The sequence below is a fragment of the Neoarius graeffei genome, chromosome 4, assembly GCF_027579695.1.
Source record: "Neoarius graeffei isolate fNeoGra1 chromosome 4, fNeoGra1.pri, whole genome shotgun sequence".
NCBI lineage: Eukaryota > Metazoa > Chordata > Actinopteri > Siluriformes > Ariidae > Neoarius > Neoarius graeffei.
In genome coordinates this window covers 45,310,689-45,325,019 of record NC_083572.1, presented here as the reverse complement: position 1 = coordinate 45,325,019, position 14,331 = coordinate 45,310,689, and positions in this window count along the sequence as shown.

Sequence of the window (14,331 nt, the reverse complement as noted above, 5' to 3'; positions counted from 1 at the left end):
ATAAAGTTTTATCTAATCTAATCTAATCTAATCTAATCTAATCTAATCTAATCTAATCTAATCTAATATTCACAAGTGAGTGAAAATATTTTGAGCACAAGAAGATAAACTTCATATATTTGCGCCACCATGTAACATTCTTTATATTATCTCAACATATCCACCAAAAAAATACACAAGTTAATCAAAAGAATATTAATTTTGAACCGGTTTGCAATTTTGACAATGCACGTCTAGTCAGTGGGAAAACACTAGAAGTAATGTCATCAGAGTGAAATATCAGAAAATATGTCCCTCAGATCCGCAATGTTTTTTGTATGAAAAATGCGAGTTTTTCAACACAAGAAGATAAACTTCATATCTTCAAGCCAACATGTGATTTTCTTTTTATTATTACAGTGGTGCTTGAAAGTTTGTGAACCCTTGAGAATTTTCTATATTTCTACATAAATATGACCTAAACATCAGATTTTCACACAAGTCCTAAAAGTAGATAAAGAGAACCCAGTTAACAAATGAGAAATATTATACTTGGTCATTTATTTATTGACGAAAATGATTCAATATTACATATCTGTGAGTGGCAAAAGTATGTGAACCTCTAGGATTAGCAGTTAATTTGAAGGTGAAATTAGAGTCATGTGTTTTCAATCAGTGGGATGACAATCAGGTGTGAGTGGGCACCCTGTTTTATTTAAAGAACAAGGATCTATCAAAGTCACAACACATGTCACAACATATGTCACAACATATGTTTGTGGAAGTGCATCATGGCATGAACAAAGGAGATTTCTGAGGACCTGAGAAAAAGCTTTGTTGGTGCGCATCAGACTGGAAAAGGTTACAAAACCATCTCTAAAGAGTTTGAACTCCGCCAATCCACAGTCAGAGAGATTGTGTACAAATGGAGGAAATTTAAGACCATTGTTACTCTCCCCAGGAGTGGTTGACCAACAAAGATCACTCCAAGAGCAACGCATGTAATAGTCGGCAAGGTCGCAAAGGACCCCAGGGTAACTTCTAAGCAACTGAAGGCCTCTCTCACATTGGCTAATATTAATGTTCATGAGTCTACCATCAGGAGAACACTGAACAACAATGGTGTGCATGGCAGTGTTGCAAGGAGAAAGCCACTGCTCTCCAAAAAGAACATTGCTGCTCGTCTGCAGTTTGCTAAAGATGACATGGACAAGCCAGAAGGCTATTGGAAAAAGGTTTTGTGGATGGATGAGACCAAAATAGAACCTGTTGGTTTAAATGAGAAGCATTATGTTTGGAGAAAGGAAAACACTGCATTCTAGCCAGCGTGGAGAGGACCCTCTCCAGGATCAACCCACATAAGGCAGCTGGACCAGACAACATACCTGGTCATGTTCTGAAGGACTGTGCCATGAAGCTCAGGGATGTCCTCGCTGACATCTTTAACATCTTCCTGAACCAAGCTATTGTCCCCATGTGTTTCAAAGCTACAACCATAATACCAGTGCCAAAGAAGCCCCTCCCATCTAGCTATAACGACTATCAGTCCGTCACACTGACTTCCATCATCATGATGTGCTTTGAGCAACTGGTCATGCAGAACATTAAGTCCATTCTCCCTCCCTCTCATGACCCATTCCAGTTTGCATATAGGTCAAACAGGTCCATAGAGGACACTATCTCTGCTGCTATCCACCCAGCTCTCACTCGCCTGGACTCAAAGAACACCTATGTGTTCTTGGATTACAGTTCGGCATTCAACACAATCATTCCCCAGCATCTAATACAAAAACTTGGACATTTGGGACTCAACACCTCTCTTTGTAACTGGGTGCTGGACTTTCTTACAGGGAGGCCACAGAACATTCAGGTTGGCAGTAACACCTCCAGGACCATCATGTTGAGCACAGGGGCCCCATAAGGGTGTGTGCTCAGCCCACTGCTCTTCACCCTGCTGACCCATGACTGTGTACCAATCTACAGCACTAGCCACATCATCAAGTTTGCAGATGACACGACTGTGGTAGGCCTCATCACTAACAACGATGAAGCCAACTACAGGAATGAGGTGAGCCAACTGGTCGAGTGGAGTAAAGACAACAATCTCTTCCTGAACATGGAGAAGACCAAAGAGATTGTAGTTGACTTCAGGAGAGGTCACTCACAGCATCCCCCTCTGACCACCGATGGTGCTGCAGTGGAGAGAGTGAGCGGCACCAAATTCTTAGGGGTGCACATCGCTGAGGACCTCTCCTGCTCCAACAACACCGCATCGCTGGCCAAGAAGGCTCAAACTCGCCTTTACTTCCTCCGCAAACTGAGGAATGCACGAGTCCCACCCCCCATCATGTGCTCATTCTACAGGGGCACCACTGAGAGTGTCCTCACTGGCTGCATCACTGCATGGTACAGAGGCTGCAGTGCCTCCTGCTGGAAGACTCTGCAACGCATAGTGAACACTGCCAGCAAGATCATCGGTACCCCTTAGCCTTCCCTTACAGACACCTATCACTCCTGTCTCACCCACAGAGCCATCAGCATTGCTGGTGACATCTCCCACCCTTCACACTCACTCTTCAGCCTCCTGCCCTTAGGGAAAAGGTACTGGAGCTCCACAAGACTGCTGAACAGCTTCATCCACCAGGCTGTCAGGATGCTTAACTCTGTCCACTACCTACCCCCTAACCCTGGTCTATAACACATTCATTCACACAAGAAACTACTATATCTCATCCATTTGCACATCACACCACAAACATTTGCATTACTGCTGTATCTGCTGTTATTGCTCATTTGCACTACTGTTCATATACACCTCATAAGCTGCTCTTCTAAGCACCTTCTCCATTAGATATTGTACTGTATTTGCACTACTGCTATTTTGTATATTGATTTTAGTGTATTTTTTATCTATATTATCTATATTTATAAATATTTACAGATATTGTTTTTCTTAATTTTTTTGTAATCTTTATCTGTTTTTTACAAGTAAGGTGAGAGAGAAACAGCATTTTGATTCTCCTATATGTCCTGGATATATAGTGAATTGACAATAAAAAAATCTTTGAATCTTTGAATAAGAACCTTATCCCATCTGTGAAACATGGTGGTGGTAGTATCATGGTTTGGGCCTGTTTTGCTGTACTTGGGCCAGGATGGCTTGCCATCATTGATGGAACAATGAATTCTGAATTATACCAGTGAATTCTAAAGGAAAACGTCAGGACATCTGTCCATGAACTGAATCTCAAGAGAAGGTGGGTCATGCAGGAAGACAACGACCCTAAGCACACAAGTTGTTCTACCAAAGAATGGTTAAAGAAGAATAAACTTAATGTTTTGGAATGGCCAAGTCAAAGTCCTGACTTTAATTCAATTGAAATGTTGTGGAAGCACCTGAAGCAAGCAGTTCACGTGAGGAAACCCACCAACATCCCAGAGTTGAAGCTGTTCTGTAAAGAGGAATGGGCTAAAATTCCTCCAAGCCAGTGTGCAGGACTGATCAACAGTTACCGAAAATGTTTAGTTGCAGTTATTGCTGCACAAGGGAGTCACACCAGATACTGAAAGCAAAGGTTCACATACTTTTGCCACTCACAGATATGTAATATTGGATCTTTTCCTCAATAAATAATTGACTAAGTATAATATTTTTGTCTCATTTGTTTAACTGGGTCCTCTTTATCTACTTTCAGGACGTGTGTGAAAATCTGATGATGTTTTAGGTCATATTTGTGCAGAAATACAGAAAATTCTAAAGGGTTCACAAACTTTCATGCACTACTGTATGGACACATTCACCAACAAAAAGTCCCCAGATTTATCAAAACAATTCATTGATTTCCTCATGAGTGACATAGAGAGAATTATATCACAGTTTTGGTTCTCCATGTCCCGGATGTAGCTCATATGAAAAATGGAAATACTCGTTTTTAATTTTATATATATATATATAATCTCATTATCTCTAGCCGCTTTATCCTGTTCTACAGGGTCGCAGGCAATCTGGAGCCTATCCCAGCTGACTACGGGCGAAGGGCAGGGTACATCCTGGACAAGTCGCCAGCTCATCACAGGGCCGACACATAGACACACAACCATTCACACCTACGGTCAATTTAGAATCACCAGTTAACCTGACCTGCATGTCTTTGGACTGTGGGGGAAACCAGAGCACCCGGAGGAAACCCACGCAAACACAGGGAAAACATGCAAACTCCGCACAGAAAGGCCCTCGCTGGCCACGGGGCTTGAACCCGGACCTTCTTGCTGTGAGGCGACAGTGCTAACCACTACCCATATATATATATATATATATATATATATATATATATATATATATATATATATATATATATATATAGTGCATCTCAAAATTTAGAATATTGTGAAAAAGTTCAATATTTTCCATCAGTTATTTAAGAAAGTGAAAATGTTATATATTATAGACTCATTACACATAAACTAAAATGTTTCAAGCATTTTTCTATTTTAATCAGTATGGCATACAGTACAAAAACATAAAAAAACCCATCTCAAAATATTAGAATATTTCATTTTGAGTTTGAGTAAAACAGTATGAACACAGTGTATCTCTCGGTCTAGTTCAGTACACACAATCACAATCATGGGGAAGACTGCTGACTTGACTGTTGTCCAGAAGATGATCACTGATGCCCTCCACAAGGAGGGTAAGCCACAAAAGGTCATTGCTGAAAAGGGTGGCTGGAAAAGGTGCACAAGCAACAGAGATGGCCGCAGTCTTGAGAGGATTGTCAAGAAAAGTTGATTCAAGAACTTGGGAGAGCTTCACAAGGAGTGGACTGAGGCTGGTGTCAGTGTATCAAGACCCATCACGAACAGACATCTTCAAGAAAGGGGATACAACTTTCGCATTCCTAATATCAAGCTACTCCTGAGCCAGAGACAATGTCAGAAGTGTCTTATCTGGGCTAAGGAGAGAAAGAAATGGACTGTTGCTCAGTGGTCCAAAGTCCTCTTTTCAGATGAAAGTACATTCTGCATTTAATTTGGAAATCACGGTTCTAGAGTCTGGAGGAAGAGTGGAGAGGCACAGAATCCAAAGTGTTTGAAGCCCAGTGTGAAGTTTCCACAGTCTGTGATGATCTGGAGTGCCATGTCATCTGCTGGTGTTGGTCCACTGTATTTTATCAAGTCCAAAGTCAACACAGCCATCTACCAGGAGATTTTAGAGCACTTCATGCTTCCATCTGCTGACAAGCTTTTTGGAGATGCTGATTTCCTTTTCCAGCAGGACTTAGCACCTACCCACAGTGCCAAAACTACTACCAAATGGTTTGCTGACCATGATATTACTGTGTTTGATTGGCCAGCCAACTTGCCCAACCTGAACCCCATAGATAATCTATGGGGTACTGTCAAGAGGAAGATGAGAAACACCCGACCCAAAAATACAGATACGCTGAAGGCCACTATCAAAGCAACCTGGGCTTCAATAACACCTCAGCAGTGCCACAGACTGATCACCTCCATGCTACACTGCAATGATACAGTAATTCACGGTAAAGGAGCCCCAACCAAGTATTGAGTGTATAAATGAATATACTTTTCAGAAGTTGGACATTTCTGTATTGTAAATCCTTTTTTGATTGATCTTAGGGAATATTCTAATAATTTGAGATACTGGATTTCTGATTTTCATGAGCTATAAGCCATAATCATCAAAATTAAAACAAAAAAGGCTTTAAATATTTCACTTTACATGTAATGAATATAGACTATATGAAAGTTTACCTTTTTGAATTAAATTATGGGAAAAAAAGGAACTTTTTCATGGTATTCTAACTTTTTGAGATGCACTAGTATATCTCCATCCATTATCTGTAGCCACTTATCCTGTCCTACAGGGTCACAGGCAAGCTGGAGCCTATCCCAGCTAACTATGGGCAAGAGGTGGGGTACACCCTGGACAAGTTGGCAGGTTATCACAGGGCTGACACAGAGACAAACAACCATTCAAACCTATGGTCAATTTAGAGCCACCAATTAGCCTAACCTGCATGTCTTTGGGGGAAACCGGAGCACCTGGAGGAAACCCACGCAGACACGGGGAGAACATGCAAACTCCCCTCAGAAAGGCCCTCGCCAGCCACTGGGCTCGAACCCAGAACCTTCTTGCTGTGAGGCGACAGTGCTAACCACTACACCACCATGCATATATATATATATATATATATATATATATATATATATATATATATATATATATATATATATATATCTCGGGCGATTGCTCTAAGACAACGAGGGAGGCTCAGCCTCCTCTAAAAATGACGAACATCGTGTAGGTTGAATTGCACTAGGCTTATGTTATAGCCAACCTTATAACATTGCTATTTCAGATCCAGAATCATAGAAATATATGTGCTCAACCCAACTACAGTGTGAAATCATTCCGTTATAACTTTCCCCAGTTCGCCTAATGTGTGCATGAGTTTTTCCCCCTCGTGACAACGAGATGCAGCCCAGCCTCAGTGGACTTCAATGGCATTTGGGAGCTATGCGCTTTTCAATATCAAAATGCAAGATGATTATTGGACAAATACTGCGAAAACGCCCGCCCACGGACTCCCAGCCTCAGTGGACTTCAATGGCATTTGGGAGCGATGCGCTTTTCAATATCAAAATGCAAGACGATTATTGGACAAATACTGCGAAAACGCCCGCCCACGGACTCCCACCCTCACAGTAGGAGGGACATAGCAAAGCTTTCCGCGAGGAGACTGGTGATTGGTGACAGCTCGTTTCAACTATAGACAGGCAGCGGTGAATTTCAGTTCAGTCCCCTGCGGATTCGCAAATGGTGTGGCGTATTGTAAGAGATCAGCTTACATTTTGATTTCATTCATTACATACGGTTTCTACCAGCTTTTTTAGTTTGTATATATTTTCATTGTAAATAAAGTGTAAATATAGTGTTGTCAAGTTTGCTATCTTAGTTCCAGAAATTTCATTTATTTGAGTGACTGAACTTGAACTTGAGGGGGCTAATCAGCTAGCAAGAAAGCTGCACACGGATGCCGAGCACTGCTGATTTAATTTTGGCGAAGCCATTTGCCAGTCTTCCTTTCGAAGAAAAAATTAAAATTAAAGAGCAGGGTAGACCAACGCCTCAAATTGACTTGGTGAAAAAGGTAGGGAATAATACGTGACCCACATCAACAACAGTAAATAGGCTACTTATGTCATGGATGGACCAAAAATATAGAATCTTTTTAAAATGTTTATGCTGAGTATATTATATTGGAATATATATTTTTCTGGCTATGAATTAAACACAGCTACAATTCGGAAAACATTTTTAAACAAAAACACAGCCGAGAACATTTCACACTACAGACCTGGATTAAAAGTGAAGGGTTATCAAAATTGTCAATAAAACATTTCTCAGTCAAAATAAGTAAAATATAGGGAAAGTGTCATTGAATGAAATGTGTGGCACCCAGCTCTATGTTTGGCTCCCCAAGGTCAGTGCTTGTGCCTATTCCAGAACACTCTGCTGTTACTGCTGAGGTTCCTGACAAAGAGCTGCTTTCAATCATGATCAATTTTTAAACTACATGCCACATGCCACAATTTTAAAATATAAAATGTTAAAATATACCCCCCCAACAGCACCATCATGTATATTGGACAGTAGGCTAATGGGCCAAAAGAACCTGTTATTTCACAGTTTGTGACCCTGCCAACAATCAGCCAGATCAGAGGCAAGAGTATGGGCAAAATTGATGTGTTTTTTCTTTTTTCTTTTAAAATCTGGAAATATCGTAACCGACTAGCCTCCCCTGTTTGAAAGACTACCAGCCGCCACTGATATACATGTATAATCTCATCTCATTATCTCTAGCCGCTTTATCCTGTTCTACAGGGTCGCAGGCAAGCTGGAGCCTATCCCAGCTGACTACGGGCGAAAGGCGGGGTACACCCTGGACAAGTCACCAGGTCATCACAGGGCTGACACATAGACACAGACAACCATTCACACCTACGGTCAATTTAGGGTCACCAGTTAACCTAACCTGCATGTCTTTGGACTATGGGGGAAACCGGAGCACCCGGAGGAAACCCACATGGACACGGGGAGAACATGCAAACTGCGCACAGAAAGGCCCTCGCCGGCCACAGGGCTCGAACCCGGACCTTCTTGCTGTGCGGTGACAGCGCTAACCACTACACCACCATGCCTATATATATATATATATATATATATATATATATATATATATATATATATATATATATATATATACACACACACACACCCTTTCCAAAAAATTAGAATATCATGGAAAAGTTGTTTAATTTCCATAATTCCATTCAAAAAGTTAAACTTTCATAGATTATAGATTCAGGGCCCACAATTTAAACGATTTCAAGTATTTATTTGTTTATTTTTACATAATTTGAACTTCCAGCTCATAAAACCCATGAAAACAGGAATTCAAAAAATTAGAATACTGTGAACAAATCAGCCCAAATTTTGCAGGGCATGAATGTTTTAAACTGAGTGTCACACACTAATCATCTACTAAACTCAAAGCACCTGCACAGGTTTCCCCAGGTGTCATTAAATTGCTTCAGTTTGGTTCAATTGTCTCAGTTCGGTTCAATATGGGGAAGACTGCAGACTTGACAACTGGCCAGAAGACCATCATTGATACCCTCCATAGGATGGGTAAGCCACAAAAGTTCATAGCTAAGGAGGCTGGCTGTTCACAGACTGCTGTGTCCAAGCATATCAAGGGAAAGTCTAGTGGAAGGGCAAAATGTGGCAGGAGAAGATGCACCAGCAAAAGAGATGAGCATGGGCTTCAGCGGATTATCAAACAGAGAAGATTCAAGAATCTGGCAGAGATCCAGAAAGAGTGGAATGAGGCGGGAGTCACAGCTTCAAAAACCACCACATTCAGATGCATCCGGGAAATGGGCTACACCTGTCGGGTTCCTCAGGTCAAGCCACTTCTGAACCTGAGCCAATGTAGGAAGCGTCTCAACTGGGCCAAGGAGAAGAAGGACTGGACTGTTGGCCAGTGATCCAAGGTCCTCTTTTCCAATGAAAGTAAAGTGTGCCTTTCATTCGGGAATCAAGGTCCAAGGGTTTGGAGGAAGACGGGTGAGGAACAGAACCCAAGCTGCTTGAGGTCCAGTGTGAAATATCCACAGTCAGTCATGATTTGGGGTGAATGTCCAGTGCAGGTGTTGGTAAACTCTGCTTTCTTAAATCCAAGGTCACCACAACAGTCTACCAGAATGTTTTAGAGGACTTCATGATTTCTTCTGCTGAGGATCTGTATGGAGATGCAGATTTCATCTTCCAGCAGGACCTGGCCCCTGCCCATACCACCAGAAGCACCAAAACCTGGTTTGATGCCCATGCCATCACAGTGCTTGACTAGCCAGCCAACTCGCCGGACCTAAACCCCATTGAGAATCTATGGGGTATTCTCAAGAGGAAAATGAGGGGCACCAGACCCAACAACAAAGAAGAGCTGACAGCAAGCATCAAGGAAATCTGGGCTTCCATAACTCCCAGGCAATGCCACAGGCTGATTGCCTCAATGCCAAGTCGCATCGAGGCAGTGATTTAAGGCAAAGGGATTCCCAACCAAGTATTGAAGATTGACATATCGTTTTGAAAGTACCATATTTTGATTGATTTGATGTGATCCTAATTTCTCTCTTTTTTTCTGCAAAAACTGAGAAGTAAATGGTGATTTGTTCACAGTATTCTAATTTTTTGAATTCCTGTTTTTGTGGGTTTTATGAGCTAGAAGCCCAAATTATGTAAAAATAAACAAATAAATACTTGAAATCATTTAAATTGTGGGCCCTGAATCTATAATCTATGAAAGTTGAACTTTTTGAATGGAATTATGGAAATTAAACAACTTTTCCATGATATTCTAATTTTTTGGAAAGGTGTACACACGCGTGCAAAATAATAGCAGTGTGTTTAAAACAACTGAGAAAAAGCTCAATCCTCATAATAGCATTTATTTCCATATACACAAAGGCACTTGGGGCACTGCACATTCAATTCCAAATGAAAACATGAACAAAATATAAATTTTAAACTGAAAATGAAGAAAAAAAGAATAATAGGCTGTTCAAAAAAATAGCAGTGTCTGCATTTTCATTTACAAACTTGAATATTTACAGTATAAACTGAAATTTATTTATAGATTTAGCTTTTCTGTTAATCACTGAACTAATATTTAGTTGTATAACCTTTATTTCTGACAACTGCTTTACATCTGTGTGGCATGGAGTCAACTAACATCTGACACCTGCGAAGAGATATTCCAGCCCAAATTGACTGGACTACATTCCACAGTTCTTCTGCATTCTTGGGTTTTGCATCAAAAACAGCTTTTTTGATGTCACTCCACAAATTCTCAATCGGCTTGAGGTCTGGAAATTGGGCTGGCCACTTCATAGCATCAGTCTTGTTGGTCTGGAACCAGGATGTTGCCCGCTTGCTGGTGTGTTTGGGGTTGTTGTCCTGCTGAAACACCCATTTCAAGGGCATTCCTTCTTCAGTATAAGGCAACATGACCTCTCCCAGTATTTGATATATTCAAACTGGTCCATGGTGCCTAGTATGAGATAAATGGGCCTGACTCCAAAGTATGAGAAACATCCCCAAACCATTCTGCTTGCACCTCCATGTTTTACAGTCTTCACAGTGTACTGTGGCTTGAATTCAGTGTTTATGGGTCATCTCACAAACTGTTTGTGGCCTTTAGATCCAATAAGAACAATCTTGCTCTCATCTGTCCATAGAATGTTGTGCCACTTCTCTTTAGGCCACTCAATGTGTTCTTTGGCAAACTGTAACCTTTTCAACATGTCTTTTTTTCAGTACTGGTACTTTACGAGGGTTTCTTGCAAATAGTTTGGCTTCACATAGGCATCTTCTGATTGTTGCAGTACTCACAGGTAACTGAAGATCTTCTCTGATTTCCCTGGAGCTGATCATTGGATGCTTCTTTGCCATTCTTGTTATTCTATGATCTACATGGATGGTAGTATTTCTTTTCCTACCACGTGTTTCGAGTTTTGTTTGCCATTTTAAAGCATTTGAGATCATTTTAGCTGAGCAGCCAATTATTTTCTGCACTTCTTTATATGTTTTCCCCTCTCCAATCAACTGCTTGATCAAAGTTCTTTCTCCTTCGGTACAATGTCTGGAATGACCCATTTTACTCACTGAGCAAGGGCTAAAACCAGCAGGTACAACATTTGCTGCCCTCCTTCTTTAAATAAGGGCCATAATTGACACCTGTTTCTTCACAGAATGAGTGACCTCACTAATTGAACTCCACACTGCTATTAATTTGAACACGGTGCTATTAATTTGAACATGCCCCTTTCATTAAATGAGTCAATTACACCCAATTAGCAGAGTGTATGTCATGACTGTTGATTCTGTTGGTTACCCATTACTTGGCTACACCTATTTTTTCCCCATGTTGTATTATCTTTTCTGCCAAAATCAGTAAGTAAACACATTAGTGATGTTAGACTGCTATTATTTTATACATAACTGTATATATATAAGTAACTAAAGTACTACATTATATTTTCCATACCAATTTTCAAACACTACCGTTGTATCAACATTTGAGACAAATTTGATTTGATTGCAAAATACTTTGAATCTACAGTGATGCTGTTCACTTACTTTTTTTTTTCTTCCCTGTGACTGCAGAGTCACAGAGCTGGTTATATTATTTTTCTTCTGAGCTGTTCATGTACTTTTAGCATTTGACCTTTAAGATAAGACTGATTAATAATCTTTGCATGTTAAAAAATAAAAAATAAAACGCATACAATTGTTATAGGTGTTTTGCTGGAAAAGTCTCCACCTAGGGAACTTCCTTGGTTAGGTTCATATATATAGCATGACAACAAATTACATAGTATCACAATAATATACTAGCGATATATTTTCACAGTTAAACATTTTACTAACTACCAAATTTACTACTTGTCACTTGATATGAATGTGAAATATAATTTATTCATTAATACCTGGTTGCTATTAATAAATAACTTACTTCAAGTAATATGCCACCCGGGGCCTGAACCCTCATGCTACTACTATACTGTATACATCGGAGCTTATGTGAAAATACTACAACCAACATACAAACAATTGCCCTCATTTAACAATCCTTTAATAAAGTTGTGTATAAATGTGTGTGTAAGCCACACTAAACTAAAACTTTCTATCAGATTTACAAAAGTTTCAGTAAGGCTGATTTCTTTGTGCTCATGTATGTTTGTTGATGAATGATAATTACCCCAGAAGCATGTGCATGCCACAACTCATTTGCATTTAGTGGCACTCAAAACTCTAAAAGAAAACACTCTCAGACCTCAAAGCACTAAATGATGACTTAGGCTACATCCACACGACAACGGCAACGAGATGTTATTTAAAAATATATCGCGTCCAAATGGGCAACGATCAGTAAAATATCAGGTCCATATGGCAACGCAATGCTTGCTGAAAATGATGCAATACACATGCCACACCTCTAGGGGCGCTGTAAGACGGTCCCTTCAGAGACACCAGAACGATAGAAGAAGGACGCATGCGCATAAACTATTATGCGCGAGACTTCATATTAGCCACAAAGTCAGGAAAATCTGTTTGTAAAATTACATTATAATGACCAAATACAATGAAAAGTATTTTTCCAGTCTCACCTGTGAAAGGTAATCCCATGTGATCTCGTTTGGACGGTAAACCTGTTGGTACAGTTAAACGCAGCACATGAATCTTTATTCTCCGCTTTGACCTATCCAATATGGCGGCGAGGATGACGTATGATTCTACGCGGAAGGCGGCGTCTTTAATGGTCCGGAATAAATTGAATGCTACACGTTGATGGATTAATTTGCTCTTCTACGCCCTTTTTGAGGAATGTATTGTAGGACTTAAACCAACATCTGAAGAGGTGAGATCGCTCCTTTTTTTCCGTATTTTTGCTGGCGGGATTGACTCTGCCCTAAGGGCAGAGTCTCTCTCTCTCTCTCTCTCTCTCTCTCTCACTTTGCACCATTACACAATAAATATTCACAGTGAAAATATTTTGTAAGCGCGTTTCATGAACCAAGTTATAGGATTTGTTGACAACTTGCATCGAGTTCGTTACACTTCTACCCAGCGTGAAGCACTCACAGTCATGTGGTTGTGACGTCATCGTAAACAAATCCGTTCTACTCATCCAGACGACTTCACAACGGCAACGTTGCCAGATCTTTCCACTCTGGAACCCATTCTCAAAAAGATTGCGTTTTGGGCACCCAAAACGCCGGTGCCGTGTGGATGCCAGGCCTAAACGATAAGCAATTGTATCGGAGTCACCTGAATCCGTTGCCGTGTGGACAGGGCCTAAATGGCAGTTGAAAATAAATAGAAAAATATGTATACTGTATCCAGGTGATCATGCACATCACACAGGAAAACTGCTGGTAAATATGTTGAAAGTGCTGACTGCAAAGTCATTAGAAATTTTATTTTATTGTGCATGGGATTTTCCTATGTCTCGTAAGAACAATATCATGCAAACGAGATATGATCATTTTGATGTGCTGAGGCTTGCTTTTCTCTGTTTTGGGACTGTTTTCCTACCTCTTGAGGTAAACAGTATGGCCCTATGGAAATAGCCGAACATAAGGATCTTGAACTAATTAGCATAATTATGGAACTGCATCACACCAAGATGGTGACACGTGGAAAACATTGTGACTGCATCAACCTCAGAGAGTTGAGTGATAGGTAAACAATTTGTGGTTGACATTCAAGAACAGATCTGTGAAACAAAAGACAAATATATCTTTTCTCTGTTACTGCTTTTGTGTTGTTGTTTCTTTCTCTGTAAGATCAAAACATTAGGTGTATAACTCCATATTCGCGACCGTGGAGTCGAGCCCATGCATTCTAAGGCTAATATAGCTAAGCACTAGCTAGAATGATTTTGTTATCTGTCCAGAAAAATGACGTCATCTAACCTTGCTCTATCTTGCAGTTGCACTTACTAGGCAGGCTTTCCTTTTCTTTTCCACTGGCTTTTAGTTGGCGGGAGAGCGGAGTCTGCCATGTTTGCCCATGCTGACTTGTTTTGGTTAAAAGTAGGTCAAACACGCCCCATGATGGTCACATGATATTGTTGCTCACTTGCTTCGGCAAACTCCAGAATCATAAAATGCATGACACATTTTATCTCTGCAAAACATTTACACTTAGGATACACGGTGTGTGCAGCAGCAAAACATTTCAAAACTCCAACAGCAATAGAA